Here is a 23,495-nt window from a genome sequence, read left to right on the forward strand (position 1 = left end):
TTCCATACTGAAGACACTATTGGTATACCACATGATTTGGGGCAAGCATTTGCTTAGTTTAATACGTAAGAGACATCTTGCACCAATATGCTGTTTTCAATGGATAAGAAGGGCACAAAGTAACCAGTCCATTCCAGAGATCGTGGTCGCTATGCAAAAGCTTGCCCTGAATCAAAAGGCATAGCAACAGTGTCTTTAGTCTGGGGAATTAAAATTGTTATGTTTATGTGCATTAAGATGACACAGTGTACCTGATTTTTTTCAAATTTAACTCGCAAAAGGCTTACTGATAGTTATCCAAGATCGTTACTGATAGTTATCCAAGAATCAAAATGTGACAGAGTTGTGTCTAGGAGAGCTAGCATGGATCCTGTTTAATATATGTCTAAGATCCATTGTCCACAAAACACTGAATAAAACATAACCGACCTTTTCCTTTTCTGGAAAACAGCAAAAAGCTCCACAAGAAAAAGTAATAGCCCCTTTCTTGATACAGATGTATCAACGTCTGTTCCCTTTGCTAAACTTCCCCCCATTCTCATCAAAACTAGATTGATTGCTCTGCCGCTGGTCTCCAGCCTAAGGCTGGGAATGGCCCAGTTTTTCACCCTGTCCTTGCTCATGGTTGCCCAAAACTGCCATTATCTCTCACTCTCACTGTCTCTTGTGATCCAAGAAATGATGAGTCCACTTACTACTTACAGGTAGACAACCCCAGAAAAGAAGAACAAGGGAAACCTTCTCAAATTGAATCTGATGGCCACCTCAGATAATGTCTGTCTCTCTTTAACTAGATACATTTATATGGGGAGGCATTTGGCCATGAAAAATTAGTGTGATGTTTCTCAGGCAGGAGGGGGGCTTTCAGTTGAATGAAATTTCACAATGGCCAGATAATTTAGTTCAATTTATTATCAGTAAGATAGGTCACTGACACCGTTAATCTGTTCTGTGGCTGTGTATGCAGCCATAGTGCAATTACTATCAAAAGTAGGGGTAGGGGTAGGAGAGAGTTCAGGGGAGGGGGAACATTCCACTTTGGTCCCATGCCTATGTGGCCTATGATTTGTAGAAAGCTGCAAATGTACTGTCTTGAAAACCTTTTTGCCATGCACATTCGTTCTCTTTTAAGAAATCCAACCCGTCTTAAGGAAAACATTTCAGCTCTACATCCTGTCGTCGAACTTGTTACATGATGGCTTTGCTCTTAGCTGGGCATTTCAACATTTACCCGGCATGCTCTGCCTGAGGGGTCGGTGACCTCTGAGAATCTTGGACATTGGCAGTCCTCTCCCCCCATCATCAGAAAACATTCAACATGGTCAGAATGAATCAATTTGGTTTCATTAAATCTGAATGGATTTCAGGTGCGTCAAGGACGGTACCGAAATGCATGAAACTTCATCCCCGGAGCAAATTCATTCCGGGGGCAGCTGATGAAGATTGAATCCTAATGCAATTGTGCGAGAACAAATTATCGCCTAACTGACTCCAGCTGTTTTGTGGAAATCTGTCAGACAAAAGGGTAATTTATTCTTGTTTGCAAATTGAACCTTGATCACTCTAGGTAAACCAAACTCTGAAACTGAAACAGATTTCACGTTTTGGCAGCACCAACCTTAGTCAACTTTGGATCAAGATGAAATGAACAAAAGACCAGTGGTGTATGGGGGCAAATTGTCCCTCCCCCCATGGATTTTTAAAAAAAATACTATTTCATAAGGAAGAAAGCAAGTAATTGGTATATTTATTCATCAAATATTAGCACCAAAAACCCTAAGAATATAACACCATAACACCACCATCCCCCAACATCATGTTGAATGCGCCCAAAGCCGCATTTGCTTTTGAATTTGGCCCCACTAACACCAAAGCTAGATACGCTGCTGCAAAAGATACTTAATATCAGGTTCATGTGTGTTTAACTAAAAACTCATCTGAAAGACAATAGCAGTGGGGATGGCATAGCCCTAAAATATGTAAATACTGTAGCATCCAAGGCATATCTAAAATCTAATAAAAGGAGGAGATTCATTAAACGAACAGTACAGGGAAACTGAATGGGAGCTTGCATGATGGACAAAAGAAATTGACTTAGGCGGGATTTGAACCAGTGACCTCCAGAGTGCCAGAACAGTGTTTGGAAAGTTGCACATTCCAAAAATCCAGCTCCAGTCATTTTTTTCTGATCATATTCATTAAAATGAAGTGAGATCAGTTTTGCAATTCATTGCAAAATATTCCTACACTCTCCAAACAAAAAAACAGTTGTGGGTTGACAAAATGTAAACTTGTGCTCGTCAAGGAAACCTCTCAATAGTCTTTTATGCCCTTGGCCCAACCAACCCAAGGCTGTTTCAGTGATTAAGTTCATCCCTTTCCCCGAGATCTGGCTCACAATTAGACAAAGAGCCAGAGGAGAAATGCATGCGACAGACATATGAACTTTCCGAACCCTCTGCGATCTGCTTACTAATTACGGCACGTGGAGCAAAATCTTTCCCTCTGGAAATCTGACCATGGTAAGGCAGTGTGCAGTAATAAACAACATTCCATATGTAACCACACAGATTATTCAACTGTGATAGAAATCCCCTTGAGCTCCAAAAACTGTTATGTGCAATTCATACAGTCTATTTATGCATGAACATCCGCTGCGTTGTAACGTTTTCCACGAATCACTTTATTTCACTATACTTATCCATGATATCGTGTGACATATTGAGGAATCTCTATTATGAGTCAGTTACAATAGTGCACAGCAAAGCATCAGGAACATTGTTCCATTTTTCGGTCCTTGACCTCGAGCATATAGGACAGAAGAGAAGCTGAGTTCATGATATACAATTTACATTAAATATGTCCTTGACTGGCGGTTCAATAAACATGCACCACTGGATTATTAAATGGAACATGTTTGGAATGTGCCTATTCTCCATCAGCAAGTGAATGTGGTTGTTTAACTAATGGTAATTCTCCATGGCAATTTGTTGCTAGCTTCGGGCATGGGGGGCCCCATTCCAGCTTGGGGGAAGGGGCTCATCAAAAGAACAGCTTTGATGGTTATTTTTTTTCTGATAGGAGGGGGAAGCAGGTGTTTGCCGGGGGGTCCCTCCTTTCGTCCCCCTTTGCAATGGGCCTGGGAAGATGTTGTTTTGTTTTAATGGCAATTCCAGCTACTCAGGCTATTTGTGCTAGTAACTACACGTGTATTCATTACCTTTATTAATCAGCATCACTTTACGGAGTTAGGAAGAAGGTCCAGTTTTAGAGGCAGGAGGAAACCAAAGCACCTCCAGAAAACCTGTGAGAGTGAGTATGGACTGGAAACCAAGTGCACTTAAAGCCTGGGCCAAGCTGGGACTCAAACCCGGGCCTCATTGGTGCAAAGCGAGGTGAGAACCGCTATGCTTAACCCGCTCTCCCGTTTGGGAAGATGAACAACTTGGTAAAGTTCAATATGTCAGCAGTACATCAATGAGAACAGTATATGCCAATTGAGATGGCATGCAAACTGTCCTGGTTAAAGTGGGTGGAGCAAGATATCAAAGTCCATCCAGTCTCCTACCAAAAGCCTTGCCCATCCTTGTGCTGGATGTGGACGCACTGAAATCCACCTCTTAGGGCCCTTCATTTTCAGCCTTTTAGGCCATGGTTTGTGCATTGATGCCTTCTTTTATCAAGGTTATGGACCATTAATCAGTGAGCAGGATATGAAGCACGCATGGAATGGCCAGAATAATCATACCACAGTCATCAGTATTTCCAGATTTTCAAATTCCTTATACTGGACAAAACTCAGGAGGAAACTTTGCCTTTGAGAAAGATTCTGCTGGGACTGAAACATCAGGTTCTCCTACTACTTTGAGAAGAAGAGTTTCCGAGAGAGAAAAGAACTTTTGATGATTTCTAAAGCTAATTCCTGGATAATAAATACAATCAAGCCACAAAACCAAATACTGTCTAAAGCTTTCATATTGTAACAAGAGTTCAAGGGTTCTCTTTACAGGACGCAGCACTCTCTTATTGTAGAGGAACTGCACTTTTTCCAATGGTTCTTTGCCATATTAAAGGAACTATTGCCAAGTACCACATACAACTCGGTCCGGGGATGTAGCACATATAACATCATTAGTGAGTTTCTAAAATTCTCTAAAAACTTCTAAAAGCTGGAGTGTAAAAGAACACCCACATAGTCTTTAGAGCTAAATTATCATCATCTGAGTTTGTAGAAACCAAACATAACCTAGCATGAAGGTCAGCGAACTTCAAAATTGGTAACTGGACTCTTCAGCTTTGATAGCATTATGGTTCCCATAAGATCTACTCAGAGATTCCGCAGCCCTCCCAATGAGCGTGACACTGCTCAGTTACACTGCCCCCTAGGCTCCAGCTGAGCAGAGGGGTAAGGTCCGACCCACACCAGCCACCGTCATCACGTCCAGCTAAACCAAACCAGCTGGGACCCCTTGGCAATGTTCCCAAGAGAGGAGTTGAAGAGAAAAGGACAGGGAGAAGGGAAAAAATTAAATAGCCAAAGCAATCCGATGTGTGCCATATCCAGGCCAACTAGCCGTGAGTGTGTAACAGTGTATGTCAGGCAAAAATGCCAACCATTCCAGTATAAACTGCTTCGGTCGATGTCTGTAAACCCACATAATTCTAAAAGCACGCCAGGGTCTGCGTGAACACCGAGAAAATGTTCACTTAGAGATTACCATGGTGGTGAACATTATGGGGACCAATTTATTTTAGGCCTAAACTGTATACTTCTGGAACTACTTAATTTTGTTCAGAAAGACAGCTGGTAAGGAATGTAGGGGCTCCTCATTAATCAGACCTTGTTCAGGCAAAATTTGAGAAATTTGAAAACAAAATCCCCCACTACCTGATGTGAATGTCACTGCATGAAGTGATTCTGCCATGCCTATTACATGTCTGAACATGTTAGACAAAAAAAGCAACAAAATACAGGGGCACAGAAAAACATCATTAGAGACAAGAAACATACTGCTCAAAAGTTCTAAGAAATATATAGGCTAGGTATCAGGTTGATCTTTCTCACAGCCCTGTAGGTATTCCTGTAATTTTCATTTATCAAAATGTAACAATCAACACTGTATTATAACAAAGGGTGTCTGTCCTCGCATCCCTTGCATAGTATTTCCAATTGCCACATTCAAGTGCCAGATGTGCTCACTGCTGTGGTCTCCATGGAGCATACGATGGCTCTGTTGATATCGGAAACTGTATCCAAGCAACATCGTGAAATCGGATTAGCAAGTCCAGACTCTCAGTGGAAGAGCGAAGCACTGAAGCCATGGGGCTGTAAATACTGAACCACATGATTGAAACCTGCACAATCCACAGTGGAGGCACAAAAAATGTCCTCTTTCCCGAGAAACTCCACAAAAGCCTTGAAGTTGAACAGCACAGTAACAAACACTTTTAACCAATAAACCCTCAGAAACCGACCAACGCTAAAGAGCCAACTGTGTTCTAATATTGGACTTTTTCATCGTTCCAATTTACTACGGCACAGGTTTACCTTACCTCTGGTTCTCTTTTTAAACAGCCATCACACAGACCATGGAGCTAATAAAACACATGAACATACCACCAGAAAGCTAAGTCACCTGTTAGTCATTTAGGTTAATTGAGCCGGTAATACCCCCTCTTGTTTTCACGCCCAGAAGTGTCTAAATATATCCCCGAAAAGTGACAGAGTGGTTGACTGTGTCAACAGTGGAAAGCCACAGCCGGGGACTCAGGTTTTTGTCTGCAGGTGAAGTTTACGGCCATATTGGCTTTCGCTGATGATTCACACCATGCAGGAATAAGAACACACCAGAGAACCTACTGTGAACTTGATGCATATCGGCAGTTCTTCCTGCCGATCAACAAAACTCTGGCTGTTTTAACTCTCCTTTTCCTTGGGTAAGTGGTTTTAACAGCAAGTAACTGATTCAAGTTTTTTGGCCTGAAAGTAATATATACGTTTACTGATTTTTTTTCTTGAGTTAGATTGGTCAAATTGAGAAGATTATTGAAAGGGATTAATGTATCAATTCCATCAAGACTTCACAAAATTACAACCCTTCTCAAGTGCATTTCTAACTGGCTGATTTTTGTCCATTTTCAATGCATAAATTAGGCAAATTGATCCTATGACTCTATTATTACAAAGAGATTAATCAGCAACTCCTGGAACCGCTATTGCTGATTCACTGCACTCACCTCTGATAAATGGACCACGCACTGAACAACGGTTACACTCATTAAAATCCAAATTGATCACTTTGAAAGTTGAAAAAGACATATCCAAAGCAATAACCTCTCAGATCAAAAACCCCCAAAAATGAAATACCAGAATAATAATAATATACTGTGAATAAAAAATGTTTAAAAAAGAAGACATTTGGGCCTCAAGTCTGAAAACCCCAGACATTTGGGGCAACAGAATACTTAAGTTCCATGGTACATGGAGGAATGATTCAAAAAAAAATGTCACTTTCTAGTCCTTATTAAAAGGCCAGCATTTGAAGTTTTGACAGGTAGCATATTATGCACCTGATCTGGCTTAATGGCATCATTTCCTGCCAAGAAATGCACTAGACTGAGAACAATTTGAATCAATCACTGCTCAGCTGCTTTACACTGGAGGCCCAGTCAACCGAGGAAAGTGTCATTTCTGCTTTCTTAACTCCTTCCCAGGGCAAACAAACAGGAGGTCTATTTATATCCATGGAGGTGGGTTATTGGGATAAACCTCAATTGGAGTGGCTCCTGCCAGGCTTGGAGGAAGAAAGGATCTCAGGATTACCAAAAGCTCCGCGCTGTTTCAGATATATAGCTTGAATACTAGAGCAAGCGTGGAATTTGAAGTCTGCCGCTGCTATTGCAGGGTTCCCACAAGGATTTGAAAACCAAATTTCAAGAGTTTTTAACATGAAGGAATTTCCAGGACTAAAATGTGACAATGTCCATGACATTCAAGGCCATCTTGCAGAGAGAACTTGTTTGTTGTTATGAACCAGAAGACTGCTGTATCCTCTACTATAGACTGACAAGGATATAGCCTATAAATTCACAATTATATCTTAATCACATCAAGAGGAGCCCATTAAAATAATCCTTTCAGGATGTTCATTTCCATGACTTTTTCTGCGGTCAAGAGGAAATTCCACAACACTGTATTTTTCCTCAATTTTCCATGATTCTTCACAGAAGAGTGTTGGTTATTATCAACCCATTTTGGGAAACTTATCATGACTCTAAAAGTTGGAATACATAACTCAGATTCGGGTAAGCCTAATTGCAGTTTTGACCCTCCTTTGGATAGAATTTAACACAGGCAATTTTTCAGTGATGATATTTAAAGGAAAAGTCTTCCGATTTAAGAGAAAGAGAGAGAAAGAGAGAGAGGAGAAACGAAGAAAATAGAACCCAAACAAATCATTTACTGTTGAATTGTGTAGACAGTTGTTTGCAAAAAAGATGTCAACACTTTTAAGCTGGGAATTCATCCAAATCTCTGAAACGCTGCGACGGCAGGCCTACAGTTTGTTTATTTTCCAGTCTGAACTGAAATCGTATCATCTCCACATCTAATGGAAAAACACTGTGACATGTCCCAACACTGGGGCTCTTTAGTGACATGCCACAAAGCTGCCACTTTCTTTCTTCGCCTTTTTAAATGTCACCGAGGTCCAGAGGCAATGGCACTGTTATGCACAATTTCCATCCCAATTGAATAAAGGCAATTCCTCCGTGTATCAACATGATTTACTTTGCTGCTGTGAGCGACACATTGAAAAATATCTGGTTTCTGATCACAACGCTGAATTGATAGCTGATCAAAGCACAGATTTTTCACAAACTTCTTTTTAGTCGCAAAACAGATATCATGAGCGGGAGGAACATTGAGCTTTAACAAAATGATAGCACTGCAGCCTTTTGACTTTCAATATAACACTGAATATATACTGTCAACACCACTGAGGATAAATTAACGTACTCAGGTAACAATTAATTTTGGCATCTACATGTACGCAGCGGCAAATGGCAGAATTTATCAGCCAATTGATCAGGATTTCAGAGTACGTTCATTAATCATATTTTTCTGACAGGCCTACCCTGTCAGTGAGGTGCACTCTATGCAAAAATGTAGGCATAACAGTCTTTGCTCATCAGAGGGCATTTTCAGCCACTTAGGCCTACAGCAGGTGGGTACTGGTGTTCACCAGTCCCTATGTTTCCTGGTTCCTGTTGTTTCCCAAATTAGACACTTCTACATAAATAAGAATGAACATAAAACATATCCATGCCTGAATGGGGTCATTCTGTGAGGAAAATAGGGAGTGGGGAACAAGGACCGGGGAACACCAGGGAGGCCCCCTTGCAGCAATCCTGCAAATGAGCTCCTAAGCCAATTCAAACTTCACACCTTAGACACTGCTACAGGTTAAGGTTACCCTGTGTGTTAATTATATCACTACTGGCCAGATCCTAACAATGACAATTGATATGCTGAGCAGAGAAAATTGCTAGGCACAGAAAATATTTGTGAGCTGAAAGAGTGAACTTCCTAAGGAAAGGTACCTCTCATAAGCTTCAAGACATTAGTCAGTGCTCTTTTTTGGCTGAGCAGGAGTATGCTGTTGTTTTAGTGGTTCAATCCTTGTGAAAATAGCATGCAGGTGTCTTGCTTTGTAATTTTCTTAAATCTGTTGGCAGGATGCTCAAGTGAAAATTGGGACTCAGGGTTAAAGCACTATTTCATCACTGCCAAGGAAACACATCACCCCAAAGTGAGCTAATGGTGGAGAGATGGCAGCTGAGACTAGAGGGTAGAATCTCTTAGCAACAGAGAGGACAGGACGGACAGCGAGCTGAGGTGCATACTGGTTTGTATGCAGAATTCAAGCTAATGGGTAGACTTGCCTCAAAGTAGTTTGACCTGAAATGTAGCTGAGCAGACAGGACAGATATGGCTAGGCCTCGGGTGAGTGAATTGGTGAACACTTGCTAAAAAGGAATTATAGAGGAAAAGTGCTCCAGGGGCCAATGAATGGTAGCACAAATTTGCCAACAGTCATACCAACATTCTTCTGGATACTTTTAAGGGAATATCATACACAGTAGTCAAGTCTGACAGGCTGATACTACATGAGGTTGAACGGAGGTCAAACATGAATGGCATACATGTGGCATTCAATTGGAGCGCCAGCATAACACACACCATGGGATGCCAACATGCTTGTGTTATTTCTGGTCAATTCAAATGCTGCTCAAAGTTTGCGCACAGAAACAATTACATGTCACATACCAATATCAAATGATGGCATTACTAAGGGAATACGTAGGCACTTGGCAAGACATAAAATGTTCCTATTAGACCAGATCAGGAGAGTAATATCCAAGCTGAAGGGTTTGGGACACTATCAGCATCCGTTCTCCTGAGCCGGTCTTAAATGAATGTTTTAAGTCTGGCCAAGCACATGTTTAGCCCTTTAATAAATACCTTTAGACAAAGTCAAAGAAAGTTTTAAGAATGATTTATTTCCAACATTTTGTTAAACAGTTTCACTTCATTTTGTTTCAAGCATCTCTCTTGCAGTGTTGTGGGATGTTACTCACATGAGTAGTAGGAAAAAAATCCTGCTATAAAGAGATTGGCATGCATGTGGTGTACGTGTACTGGGTGAGGGGGTGCACAGCCAGCTGATACTTAACAACCGTGTGAGACTGGCCACACTAAAGGGCTCTCACCGTCACAGCCAACTGGAATGACCGAACAATATTTATTGGCTTCAACAGACAAACAGGAACGTGTGCACATGGTTCTTCTCCCTTTTAAAACAGAGCTAACATGTACACCATTTTTTATGCAAACTGGTTTGCCTGCCTCTGTAGAGGGCATTTTTTTAAATGCTCGATTGATGTGAAAAGGTCCATAACGTACATGCACATACGTGGGTACCCATAATGAAGTATCAAGTTACTGGACAAAATGACTCAATGCCCCAAAATAAAATGAACAAACTATTAGCCTGTTGACATGCTTACTTAGATTACTGATATAAGTTACCACCAACATCCTGTTATTTGAAGTTGTTCCTGTTATATGTAGGATATCATTTTGAAATGGACTACTGTAACAAAACTCTGCATGTAATATATACAATTGTATAGTGGCTTTGCCAATAGGGCTGATCGTGTTAATATTCACTGTTCAAATATTCGACTTTCAATTTGTTCGAATATCCGAATATTCCGTCATACTGACCGGCAGATTGTCAATGAACAATAACACACACGATTGTACATTATAATCAATATAATAGCATAATAGCTTCTCACATCTAGGAGCATCTCCAGCCATGATTTAGCAAGATTTCTGAGATGAACAAGACTTCTTGCCCTGTTGAAAATTTCTATTCCGTTTAATTTGTTTAATGGATAATTTACTTTTTGAATCGTAAGATTTCAGACGCTTTTCATTTGAATCGGCTAGAAACAAGCCTCCAGAGTGCAATTTTTCTCATTTAAAACAAAACAAGATTTTCCCTTCCTTTTCATGAATTTTGCATTCGAATATTCAAATTCAAAAAATAATATTCGAATATTCGACAATCGATCAAATATCAAATCAGTATCTCTTTAGAGATTTCAGAGCTGGTTTGAATGTTGCCTTTTACCACAAAAATGGAGACTGGCAAACTTCTGAATTGCTGATTCTTAATACCATCACACGGAGATGCTACTCTGGTCACCTCGGTCAAACGTGCCAAGATGCAAACATTGGAGTTCATCAAAGGAACCAATACTAATCAACTAAGCAACATTTGGAGCGGATTGGTATTTGGAAAATACATTACAAGGCCATGGCAGCAGAACGATTTTCAAACTGAAGGGGAGGGCCAGTTATGAGACCATCAGGCATCAGCCATTAAAAGGTAGGTTCATTATGCCCCACCCCATTCTAGGATCTGCATAAGGTGAGGGAGGGAAATGCCCCCAAGTCGAAAAAGTAGGGGGGCCACTGGTCCCCCAAGTTTCCTCCCTCCCGCTTCTGGTGCTAGTGATACAGGGTAATATTCCTTTTTGAAAAGGAGCACCATTCAGCGTTGAGCTATGCCTCTCACACTGTAAGTGATTGATAGTGATGCATTGGGTACACGAAACGACAATTTTGGGCACTGTGGCCAATATAATGAACAGTGTTTCATGGGAACTAAATAGGCAAACAGTGCAAGGGGCGACAGCTCGCGCTCAGTCCCACCATGGGATGTATTCACTGCTCAACCCATGTCTGTGCCTAGAACAACTTTCTATTTTCTTTTTGCTGTTGGAGACTGGCGGCAAATCAGATGACTGCATGACTGCATTTAATTCCCCACTGGTTTCTGTCTTTCAAAACCTCTGGCTATTGACAACAAACTTTGCAAACCCAAAAAGGGGGGGGGGAGGAAAGCAATACAAGAACACTTGAGATAAGAAAGAAAAACTGTAAACAGAATTGCCTTGCAGATTTAATCCAATCAACATTTTGTTTACACCATTTCCAATCTCCAATCTAGGGACTCCATGTATTTTGCCAAGGGAGGAATAACAACAGCTTTGTTCCAGACATTTTCTTGGAAATTACATCACAGTAAATCATGCATTTTTCATGTCATTGAGAACTTTCTGAGTACTCGCTTTCTACAAAATATTGACCTGTTTGTTTGTAAACATCCAGAGAAATGTTGACAGCAGACATTAAGGCAGTGTTGACAAAAACTTTGATGTAGCATAATGTCACACCAATTACCTTATATGACCTGGCTGGCATGCAGTAAACTTGGTATCTAGAAAGCAGAGTAGGCCTACTACAACTATATCTGCCTTACACTTTGTGAAAAATGGGCACTAGGAACGCTCCACACACCTCTAAATGCAACAGTGAAGTAGCTGTTCAAGCTAGACCAATTTCACTTTAAGACTGCTGGTTTTTCTTTCTTTGGCTGCCTTCCTCTACAGAATCATCGTGAAAGGAATATTTGCATTGGATCCAATTGTAAATGTATGGAAGTTAATACCAAGTTGCATTGAAGCCAAAAGGAAAAGATGAAATAACTGAGGTTTGGAAAATGACTCAGACTGAACTCATTGCAAACATTTGATTGACAGTGTTTCCTCTAAAGTATGTTTACCTCCAATTTAGCCTCTAGTGTAAAAACACCCCTCTTTAAGAGTTCCATTTCCTTCTAACAAAGCAGACTGCTATGCGATACATGCCAGAATTATCATCGGCGGCATTCACCTGCCAAAACTTCAAATTTCCAGGGCAGTGAGCGGACACGTTGTGGTGACACATGCAATAACGTTTACCCTGGCCGAGTTCCGACCCGGCGTTATTGAACGAGGTGGACTCCTTCCCAGAAACATCCTGCAGGCCAGTCGGTTCCTTTTTCCCAGCTGGGGCTAGAGTTTCAGCGTGCCGGTGTTAATTTGCGGCAAATTTTGTCAAAATGTCGAGGCAGATTACAGGATGACTTTTCATTGGCAAGTCTCGGCTTACGCAAATGGACTTGTTTTGACACTGTCCAGGGCAGCATTAACAAATAGAAGAAAAATCAGGGAAATGGCCATACTTTCTTTGAACAATAATTTTTTACAATGTCAATTCAAAACATAAAAAAAAAAACAATTTTTTTCATTTCAATACATTTGGCCATTGTAACCCTAATAGCTGATGAAGTTAAGGAAAGACTGATGCACCACTGAAGTTGAGTGGTGAATTACCAGAAACAAAAATTAAAGGTTCTGAAGAGCAGACTACAACATGATAGTAGCAAACCTGGCATGGCATTTTCACCAGACGTTTGCCAATTTTAGAAAAGTCATCTGTGTCCTCTTTTAAAAAGTCCCATTTAGAAAACAGAGAATGGTTGGAATATCCAAATCCCTTCATTTGTCTAACAGATGGTAGAAACTGAAGAAGACAGTTGGAGTCTCATTTGATTCAATTGTCAACTGTCATCTGATGACTGCCACCATTTCAGAAATTCTCCTATAGACAAACTCTCTTCTCCCCTTGCACAGGTCTTAGTGTCACAATAAATGTTAACACAAAGAAACTCACTAGTAATAATCCAAACTAGAGCCCAATAAGCTGTGAGTTACATTTGAATAAAATATGGTACAGTGAGTTATCTGAATGCACATAGACATAACGATTCAAATTACCAGGACTAAAGACACTGTTGCGATACCATGCGATTTGGGGCAAGCTTTTGCATAGCGACCATCATCATCTCTGGAATAGACTGGTCCCTTTGTGCCCTTCTAATCCATTGAGAATAGTGTATTATTGCCAGGCATTTCCTATGTAACTAAGCAAAAGTTTGCTCCAAATCATGAGGTATAGCAATGGTGGTTTTAGTATAGAGAATTCAAATTGTAATGTTCACATGAATTTAAAGAGCTACCAGCTTTTATTCAAATTTAACTCGCAACAGGCTTATTGCAAGGGCTCTGTGTACCCAAGTCTCAGCTAACACCTGCTGTCACCTGCCTTACAATCCATCCCTTGCATAACTCAGAAAATTAATCTTAAAAAAAAAAGATAAACATGCACTTTACATAATAATGCCCACCAACTTTGGTGAATTACTGTAGGCAGGCATCCCCAATCTTCTCAAGTTAGCTTGAGTTTCCATCATTCTAAATCTGGCTGGAGTATTCTAAATGTCAAGGCAACCAGACATATTGATTAATTAGGGGTAGACTGGATTCACCATGTGCATTTTGGGTTCAAGCTCTCATATCTCCTCTCTTAGAGCTAAAACTGTGGATAATGCCTTGTCCTTCCACATGATGATAATAATTGATATAAAATTCGAAGGATTTTGGCTAGAGATTAAGTTGGCCTTCATGTATAACCATTTCAATGATGAAAAAGTGTGACCTGCTTGGTTTAATAAACAGTGGTGTAACCGATAGGGGAGGGGCAAGGGGGAACAACTGCTTCCCCTGTGGAAACTATTGCCCCCTGTGGAAACTATTGCCCCCTGTAAAATTGGGGAGTTACTATCAGGCCAGTACAGACAGGCACCATACCTTTCTTTCCACCCCAGTAAGTCATGCCTGTGTTAGTGTTATTGGAAAACAGTGCAACCCAACAGGCATGCTTAGAATTTTCAGATGCCCAGATTTAGCTTTCCAGAAATCTGGCTTCATTACTGAGAACTGAGATGATGCACATGTGGAAGTCTTTCCCTCTGACAGAGACATGGTCACTGTGACTATGTTAGTCTCCAGTACTAGAAGTGGAACGGAACTCTTAGAGGGCCTTCAGAGCACTTAATTTTGGCATTTTACCTACCTGTCTGTAATCCTCCCCCCCCCCGAAAATTTTTTGCCCAGTATTTTTTTTAATCAAAGTAACAATGTTGACTCTAAATCTATAAATGATACAAACTGTGTTTGTTTGCTCAGTTTGAACATGTTTTATGTGAAAAACCAACATGACAGAGAAGATTGAAAACATGCTAGCCAAGGTTCACAGGACTTTCGCAAACATTTGGTTTTAGACTGACAAACTCCTTCGCACATTGCGCTTTGAAAGTCAGCCAGTTAAATTTTCATCACACTAACCCCATTTTCACAATTTTCTAAGTACATGTCATGGCCCATTTTTGTCAGGCCCCCCCCTTGCATCATGATGGCTGTTCGTGTTCCTCCTCTTTTCCACCGCTCTGATGCTCTCCCCACCGCTCTCCAGTTTCTCCAAAATTCAAATAAGGTTCGTTAATACTGCATGCTGTTCATCACTCGTCTGGTTGTTCTCACGTGCTGGGTCCAAAGGTCTCTTTGCCCGAGTCACACATTCTACGATTCCATGACAGGAATTGAGTTTTGAACCTGATGATGTAATCTGTTACAAATACCCTTAAATATACTGTGAAATAAGCTATCCTGATCAACAGATAAAATAAACAACCCCTCCCCAAAAGAGCATCAAAATGCCTCCTGGAAAGGAAAACCCACGCACTTCTTCTTGAAATTATTAGAATGGTGGTCTGGTCTACAACATTCACTTTTTGTGTGTGTCTGTCATCTCTCAAATGGCTTTTGCCCTGTGAGACAATAACTCACCAAGACTACCCCTATTTCCAAACAAATTTGCTCCAATAACAAATAGGGTCAACAAAACTCAATACCTCATTTTTTGGCCGCCAGCTTGCAAAGTAATACCGGGGTAGCCAATTGGAATTAGCCCTCCCCCCAGCTACGATTCCTCCTACTGTTGGCAGCAGCCATTTCCATTGCTATTTAAACAGTTTTTCCTCCAACCCCCGCCTTCGTTCCTCAACCCATCGCTGTTGTCATATAAAGACGTTTCTCAACCGTAACAGCCCGATTAACTTCCCCTTTGGAAAGTGACTCCTCTCAATCATTTTTAATAGAATGGTGAATGCCTCTCCATTTAAACTAGCTTCTCCCTCCATCTCCCTAAGAGGGGTTTTACCCACCTTCCCACTTTGAAAGTGTGTCCTATTAACAGCAAAGACCTATTTCCTCTCACCTTTCGATTTATCATCGACTCCCGCCTTTTATTCAGCTTGCGAGAAAAACTAATCTAACAAATGGAATTTTTTTTGGCGGGTTAGATCCTTTTTCTGTTTATCTGATCAAAGACGACAATAATCCCTTTTGGTCCCCGGGGCGAGTTTTTTTCTCTCTGCTCATAAAAACACTTACAGGATAAGTGATAAAGAAAACACCTGTACTTCTGCGGCTATAAAGCGAGGGAGCGAGTCCAGGGTTCGCTTGGAGAGATCTCCGACGAAAAAACTGCCGTGCAGCAAAATTTAATTAACGCTCTATCAGGTTATGGCAGAAGGACCCTATGGCAGGGCCAGTGTATTTACTACGAATGCGCACATCCCATCTCCCCAGTTAATTGGATTGAGCGATGTAGGCTTCCATGGCTGTACACAAGCCGACACGTAAAAAGGGGTCTTGGGTTTTGCAGCCGCTTGGGCAGCCTGCTCACATTTGTCAGTGCCCTTAAATGTTCTACCTGTAACAAAACGCTGATTACCACGTCGCGATTAGTGAAGGATGTTGAAATCTGACTCAGGTAGTGTTACTAGAGAAAAAAGTCTCCAGTAAGACAACTTATTTGAGACTTTGGCCTTTTTTTCTTCTTTGTATTTGGAGGACCAGAATCAATACTTAAAGTGATGAAGATGGATTCCATTCACGGTTAGCCGCTTTCCTGGGCTAATGCACACAAACACACTGAGTGTATTCATCCAGCTTAATTAGGACACACTCTAAACAGAGCATCGGAAAAGGTGTCAGCATTTACTGTAACCTAAACATTCAGAGTGTAACACGAACTAATCCACTCCGTGCACGCACTTTGTGTTGTCAGGAACATGACAGATATTTTACAGAATGTGAGTTTACGAGCGTAAACAATGTAGCTGATAGAGACTAATAGGAAGAAGGCAATGCTGATGCGGTGGCAAAGGGATGTCTCAAGCATTCTTAAACTTGACAGGCATGTGCATTTTGGCAAACTCTTAATATCAGTGTGTTGTGTTCGAATCCAGTCACAAGTCCCTCCACAAGGCTTGTCCTAAGTAACAGGGTGAACATTGACAAAAGAATGCTCTTTTCGTCACAGCTCATTTGAATAGCCTGTGAATTGGCTCAAGACTGAATGACTTCTGATGGACTTGTGATGGACTTACAGGGACTTGCAGGGACTTGTGATGGACTCAAATACAACATTGGTTAATTTACTCTTTTGGTGGAAGAGACCCCAGTTTTTAAGCATCTTTGCTAGGCATAGGATGGACCATTTGTCATTATTTGCATGGTTTTTGCCTGAAGTAACAGAAATGCTCAATAATATCTTAAGACAGGTGCTTAGTAACTAAACGAATGAAGTTTTAGCTCTGTGAATATTGCATAATTCAGAAAATATACAATACATGCATGTTTGGGTCTATTTGTCAATTCGAGAGTTGCTACACCGTAGTTTAAATTGCACCCAACGATCTAGAATGCAGTAGGATTGCTACATGACAAAATGCACACCTGCACACACATAGGAAATGCAGCTCCCAGCACGAATGCTTCCAGAGTTGTGCCACTTGACAGACCCACTGTTATCCATTCTAAAATGACTGTAGGCCAGATGGAAGAACTTCATTGTGATTTTCAACCACAATCTGGTCAGTAAGTCTTTGAAAACCTGCAAGTGATCCACGCTACCTTTAAAATGAACAGATTGAATAGACAGAATAGGATATCTGTTCTTACTGCATACATATACATGTACAGTGAGCGATTTCCCATGTATCACATCGCAAAATGTGACATGTTTTGGACAATCTGTGATCCAGTTTCAAAAATGGACAGTGATGACGCAATTCTTCTGCGGACGATTCTGGAATTTTTTTGCATGTGTGATGGCCAAAATGGTGAACAATAATCGACATATAAAACCCAAGCTTAGTGTTTTAACGTGATTTAAATTACAACAGAAACTGCTAAACGAAAACTGATTAGTTGCTATACAAAGTAAATCTTTTGCTATGCAAACAAAAAAGAGCATAGCGAATTTGCTATACAAAATTTTAACATGAAATCACTCAATGATGTACATGGAATACTATCCCAAATCCCATGCACGTGTTAGGTGGGATATTAGGAATCTCGCCTCGTGGCAAAACTGACAGGGTTTTACGGTCAGCCACATGAAGCATGAAATTGTCTGACATTAAAATTCTATTCTGCTGTCTGGCCTGGGGAACTTTATACCATGAACAATCAGAAGACATCTGCAGTATAAACTGAATCCGGACATTCCAATTGTTTTTCGTTTTTCTTCTGCCACATTTAAAAATAGACTGTGATCATGGAAATGTGACAAATTTTCAGCTTACACAGTTGTTTGTCTTAAATAGCCTTGGTTTTTTATTACGGATTGCTGTTTTTCACTAAATTCATCACTATGCTTTTGCAGTAACTCTGAATATTTTTATAATGTATAAACATACTGTGAGCCAAAAAAGTGCACAATAGGGTTTCTTTAAAACCAATCAAACTGAAAGGACCAAAACAAAAGACAAAAGAAAAAAATAAAGTGATCTTTAAAAATTACTGTTTCTTGTTTTGGGATGAAAAAAACAAGTTATGATATGGACTGGTATACCTATGTGTTCTCTTGCCTTTAAAGAAATGATATCTTAGGACACTTTGGATCTGCTTGCACTTTCGTCTTAAGCAAGAAGTACTAAAAAAAACCCCAAAACAGCACTAATATACAGACCTTCCATTGTGATTCTGAGCCTTACATGTACTTAGTATGCTTTAATTGGTGACACAATCACTTCCTTCACAAACACATGCATCAGCATTGTTCTTGTAATGTGATGATATCCCACAAGGCATGAAATACAAACTAGGTAGTCCACAGTGACAGCAGTCATGATACAATGGAGCAACGGGCATGAAATTGGCAAGATGGAGTTAGCTTATGTGGGAACAATGAGGTAATAGGTTCATAATACCACTCCAAATGATCAACATATTTGCTGTAATTTCATGGCACTTGGTTACAGCATTTTCAGTGGCAAATTGATGTGACATAAATGATAGCTTTTTGTAACATTGAGCACTTGCCACAAGATGATTCTGTTGTTTACCATTTGTCGGCCAAAGTAAGCCCATTTTTAAGCTGATAATTCATTTGATTGATAAAACTACTATTTAGGTTTCTTAAAGGTTAGTATGCCCTCTCCCAACCCTAATGTCTTGGCTTCCTTGATAACTTCTGGTCAAAACTTCCTGAAAAAAGTTGCGCTCTTATGTCCACAAAAAAAGTCAACCAGGACAGTGCTCTTTCAGAACCAAAAAAAAAAAAAAATCAGGAAGTGCTGTGCACTTCTACAGCATGTTGACGATCCTCAATGCCCACTGTGACTGTCGGAAACAACTCTCTGTCCTCAGAGATGAGTCGGAACACGTGCATCGGAAGACTAAACACATCCACCAGAGGCATCCCTGTCATCTTGACGGCCCTAAGGACTTGCTCAAGTGCACCCTCTGAGTGAAGTGGTGCGCGGACGGCGGATAAGGATCTAATTAGTGGTCAGGTTTGAGTACCAAGACTAGGACAAGTACAAGAGGGATGTCCAGACAACACTTGTGACTTTAGCCATTATTGGGTTGGTCAAACTGGCCTCTAGTAAGTTGCCTTTGTGTGGACACAACGTGTAGAGCCATGGCCAGGGTTATAGTGAATATGAAACATGCCATTTACTTATAAAGGGAGCTGACCTGACCAAGTAAACACAAAATGGGAAAAAATTTAAACAAATAAAAATAAGACTGAAATATCTCTCCATCACAACCTTGAACATGTGTGGAGCCATTCTCCTGAGCCACTTCTCTTCAATAACCACTGTGACAAATCACATGTAGTTAACATAACAGGTTGTGAGTTTTGACAATACATGTAAATCACATAACCACAGACTCAAAATCGAAAAACAACATCCAAATCCGCTTTTAAATTCACACCTTTGCTTTAAGCTCCAATATTGCAATGCTTTCACACCTGCAATGAGTGGAGTGCATTGTTTGAAGCTCACATGCTGAAAACCAAATCCCCTTGTCAAGTCCGGTGGGATTTGTAACTTGCACAACTGTTCTCTTAAGTGACGACTGCCGTTAAGACAAAGTACCTGAAGGACAAGAATGACAGGCCTAGAAATATCTACACTTATGTCACAATCAAACTTTGATTTCTTCTTCTGCAAACAGCCCCTTTCAGTCCTTCCCGGGCGGAAATTGTTCAGTTATGCATTGCCAAACCCTGGCATGCATGCACTCACTCACGGCCAATGACAATATTTGAGTCAATATTGTCTCACTGTCCCTGTATTTGCAGGAAGAGCTTGGACTCATCTTGGTAAACACCTTGCTATTGTGAAGATACGGCAAAATCATGATGGATCGTGCACGTTCATTGCAAAGTGAGATGTGATAACAAGGACTAGGTCATTTTTCTGAAACCAAGATGCATTCAATAATGATACCGGTAATGCATTTGCAACATGAAAGACACGCACCTGACAAGTCCTGTTTTCCCTTCTATATATGCATTTCCTGAGCCCAGCACTGTAACGCACCTTCAAATGAAGGGGGGGGGACACCGTGGGGATGGACTAAAGGGGAACTCTAGCCTCCATCTCCCTTCCCCCCGAGTTGCCAATTTTTTTTAAAAAACTCTCTGAGAAACAAAGACAAAAAATAAAACTCCATCTTAAACTACTAGCTCTGATGTAGCCATAAATCCCAGTCCCCTGTGGCCCTATGGAAGGGGGGGATGCTTGGGTATCATGAGCTTTTTTCGAGGGGAAGGGGCAGGAAATTCCATTTGTTTTCCCCCCCCCCGACAAATCCTGGGTGCACCACTGGTCTGGTAAGGTTATTTTCAATTTCAGGTAAACTTTCACACTACATCATTCTGCAGTCCAGAAAGTCTCCCTTATAGCAGAAATTATGAACAGTACTGTGATGTCCTACATTTTACACCACTTAAATGGTTACACACATTACAGAGACATGATTTCATTGAAAGGCCCAAATGGCCGAACAATTTGAACTCCAACGTTACAACAGAGAGGGTTTCGTATCAAACACTTATCCTAACCGACATACATGCTTGCGCATTGAGCACTATATACTAAGCTTACATAGCCTCAGTTCAAGTCCCTACTACAAGTACCAATTGTCTTTCACTAACTATTGAAAAATCCTTCTTATAAATCTTTTATTTAAGGAAAAAATTATTTGACTGCATCACATTCCAAATGGAGTGAAAGCTTTGCTGCAAGGCATGCAAATGCCCAATAACGTCTTTTTGAAAGTAACCTAAAAACCCTTCTGTTTGAAAGAATTACTTTCAGAGGTTTGTCTCAGTTTAGGGTAAGAGAGCTACATGCATGTATCACTTGTCAAAATTATGGAGTTCTGCAATAAAAAACAAACTGTCATCTCCATGTGGCCTGAAGTGGAGAGAAAGAAAAATATGCCTCAACAAGAAAATGAATTGTCATGTTCATACCACTAATTTTGAAACAGGCTGAACTAACAATATGTCTATTATACCTATTATGTCTATTGTACCCTTTTCTTTTGGTAAATCTCAGAGAGAAAAAAAAACTTAATCACAGTTTCCTCTGTGGTTCCCTCTTAAACTCTATTTGCTCCTAGTCAACAAAAATCTCAGCCTACCCCGAAATCAAATCCTCGGCAAATTTGCCCTGTAACAAGCAGAGGATGCCGGCTGCGTGCCCCACCGACGCAACAGCGCGAGCGCTGCTTCTCTGCCTTTTAATGAGAAAATATCTCCCCCCAAATTACCAGTTCAACAACCTGCGGCACAGCAAAGGGGGTAAACATTGTCTGCATCTCAGGTGGGAGAATAATAAACAAGACGATGGTCAACTTCACAGTGCTGGCTGGCTGGAGGATTTATCCCTATTCGTGGCTGAGACTCATCTGCAAACTGATGGATTAATTCAGAGCAAAACCAGACAAAATTCATATTGTAAGTCACAGCCAATGAAACTACCACAATTTAAGTAAACAGTGGGGTAAAGGCGGGGGATGGACAAACATATTGAAACTGTCCAGCCATGAAAACTGTAAAAGTTAGTGAAGGCAATAAACATTTCAAACTTCAATTTTGGTCCCTGTTCCTCATCCAACATTGTCTTTTGGAAAGGTTGAAAATGATCCCAATCTGTATCCTTTTACCTCCTGTGACCACAAAATGACTGCAGAGTGCACAGGCCACTATTACTGCATTCCCCAGCTGAAAAATATGCATTTATGAGGAATTCTTTGAAAATCTCAATTGAGCCGCTGATTCCAGGTGCTGTTGTTTTGTGACCATGGAAGCCAAGGCAGACTTTAAGCTGGATCAGAGCAGACGACCTGAAAGAGATCTTCAATACAGGCCGACAGTTTCATGAATATCACGCCTTAAACTGTGTGTCTCCTGATAAAGTGCAATAAAAAAGGTGCACCAGGTTAAAATTTATGAAAAAGTGATGTCCAATTTGCAAGTAGAATCCTAAATCTGGTAATTTACATTTCATTTTGAAGGAAGTGGAGGGTATCATACAATACACAGACAAGGCTGGCATTCTCTTGACATTTTTGGTTACATCATTTAATCTCAATCTCAACAGACTTACTCCACATTTGTTTCACTAAATCATGGAGGAGATGAAAGCTGTAACAGATAAGTGGGACATGGACAAATTCCTCATCTATGGGATCTTGTATTCTAACATACTCCTGCTGCAGTTCATCACAGTTTTTGGCCCTTTTAGCCCGAGAGCAGATGAGCAACGCCAGTGTGTACTCAGGCCTCCTAAAGACACCACTCCTGAGTTTCACGGCCACTTCTGTGCTAAATGAAGTGCATCGGTTGTGCCCCGTGCATGGCACCACGCATGACTGCGACATAACTCACCGGTGATCATGCTGGCGGTCTCAGCATGATTTCTGGCTAAAAATAACGACTCCAAAATGAGACCAGACCCAATATTCATAAGGAAGAGGGGAAAACGATGCCGTTTGAATCCTTCTGCACAAAATTCTGGTGTGCAAGAAAGCTTGAGACAGTAACACAAAGTAATCCACCATTCATTTCCAGTCCCTTGATGTTCTGAATATCTAACAACGTATGGATTAATTACACCTTCAAGAAGTAGCACGATTCCTGTAGAACAGAAAATTCAACTTGTTTTGAACAGAAAGTAAAAATGTAAAATCTGGGTAAAACTAGTGTCCCTGATTGCAGAAAATGTTATGTAACATTGATGGTAACATGCCACAAAATGCATAGGAAATGCTGCTGATATCAATAAGAAGTTCTTGTAGGCAAAACAAATTTGTTTCAACTGATACGAAGTCTTAGGGTTGAAAGCCACACATATAACGGTTCAAAAAGTGAGACCGGTTATCAGGCAAAGTTAAAGATTTCTGGTCAAACACGTACTGCATGATCTCCCTTGTGAAAATGGCTCTCTGATTTCTGGTTATACAGATTCAGCATTCTGCCCTGCAACATACAAGGTGCAATGAGGCATTCCAGCATGTCTTAAGGCTGCAAATACCATGCACATGAGAAAGGCAATTTTTGCAATTTCAATAAAAAAGTGAGAAAGAGATTATTTTTAAAGATTTGAGTAACTGTTCAAGCTGACATGAAAAGCCAAATGTTGAGTGATTGATTGATAACTGACAGGCCTAACAACTGAATGCACCAACCGACAGGTTGCTTGATTAAACAGCATCGCAAAAGTAATCTGTCTTAGTTCTATGATCAAATTGTTCATTTGATTCAACTGACTGAATGATTCGCTAATGAATTTATCCATCAACTGGTCAAATAATTAATAAACTAA

The 23,495-nt window shown here is 40.6% G+C and overlaps 1 protein-coding gene across 1 annotated transcript in view; it reads right to left on the bottom strand.

The window, feature by feature from the left end:
* LOC110978497 (uncharacterized) overlaps window positions 1–23,495 on the bottom strand; it is a 76,146-nt gene that overhangs the window by 45,812 nt on the left and 6,839 nt on the right. The gene's annotated exons all lie outside the window — the stretch shown is intronic.

This window comes from Acanthaster planci, linkage group LG20 (assembly GCF_054643075.1).
Source record: "Acanthaster planci isolate LZ-2023a linkage group LG20, COTS_SCS, whole genome shotgun sequence".
In the NCBI taxonomy this organism is placed as follows: Eukaryota; Metazoa; Echinodermata; class Asteroidea; order Valvatida; family Acanthasteridae; genus Acanthaster; species Acanthaster planci.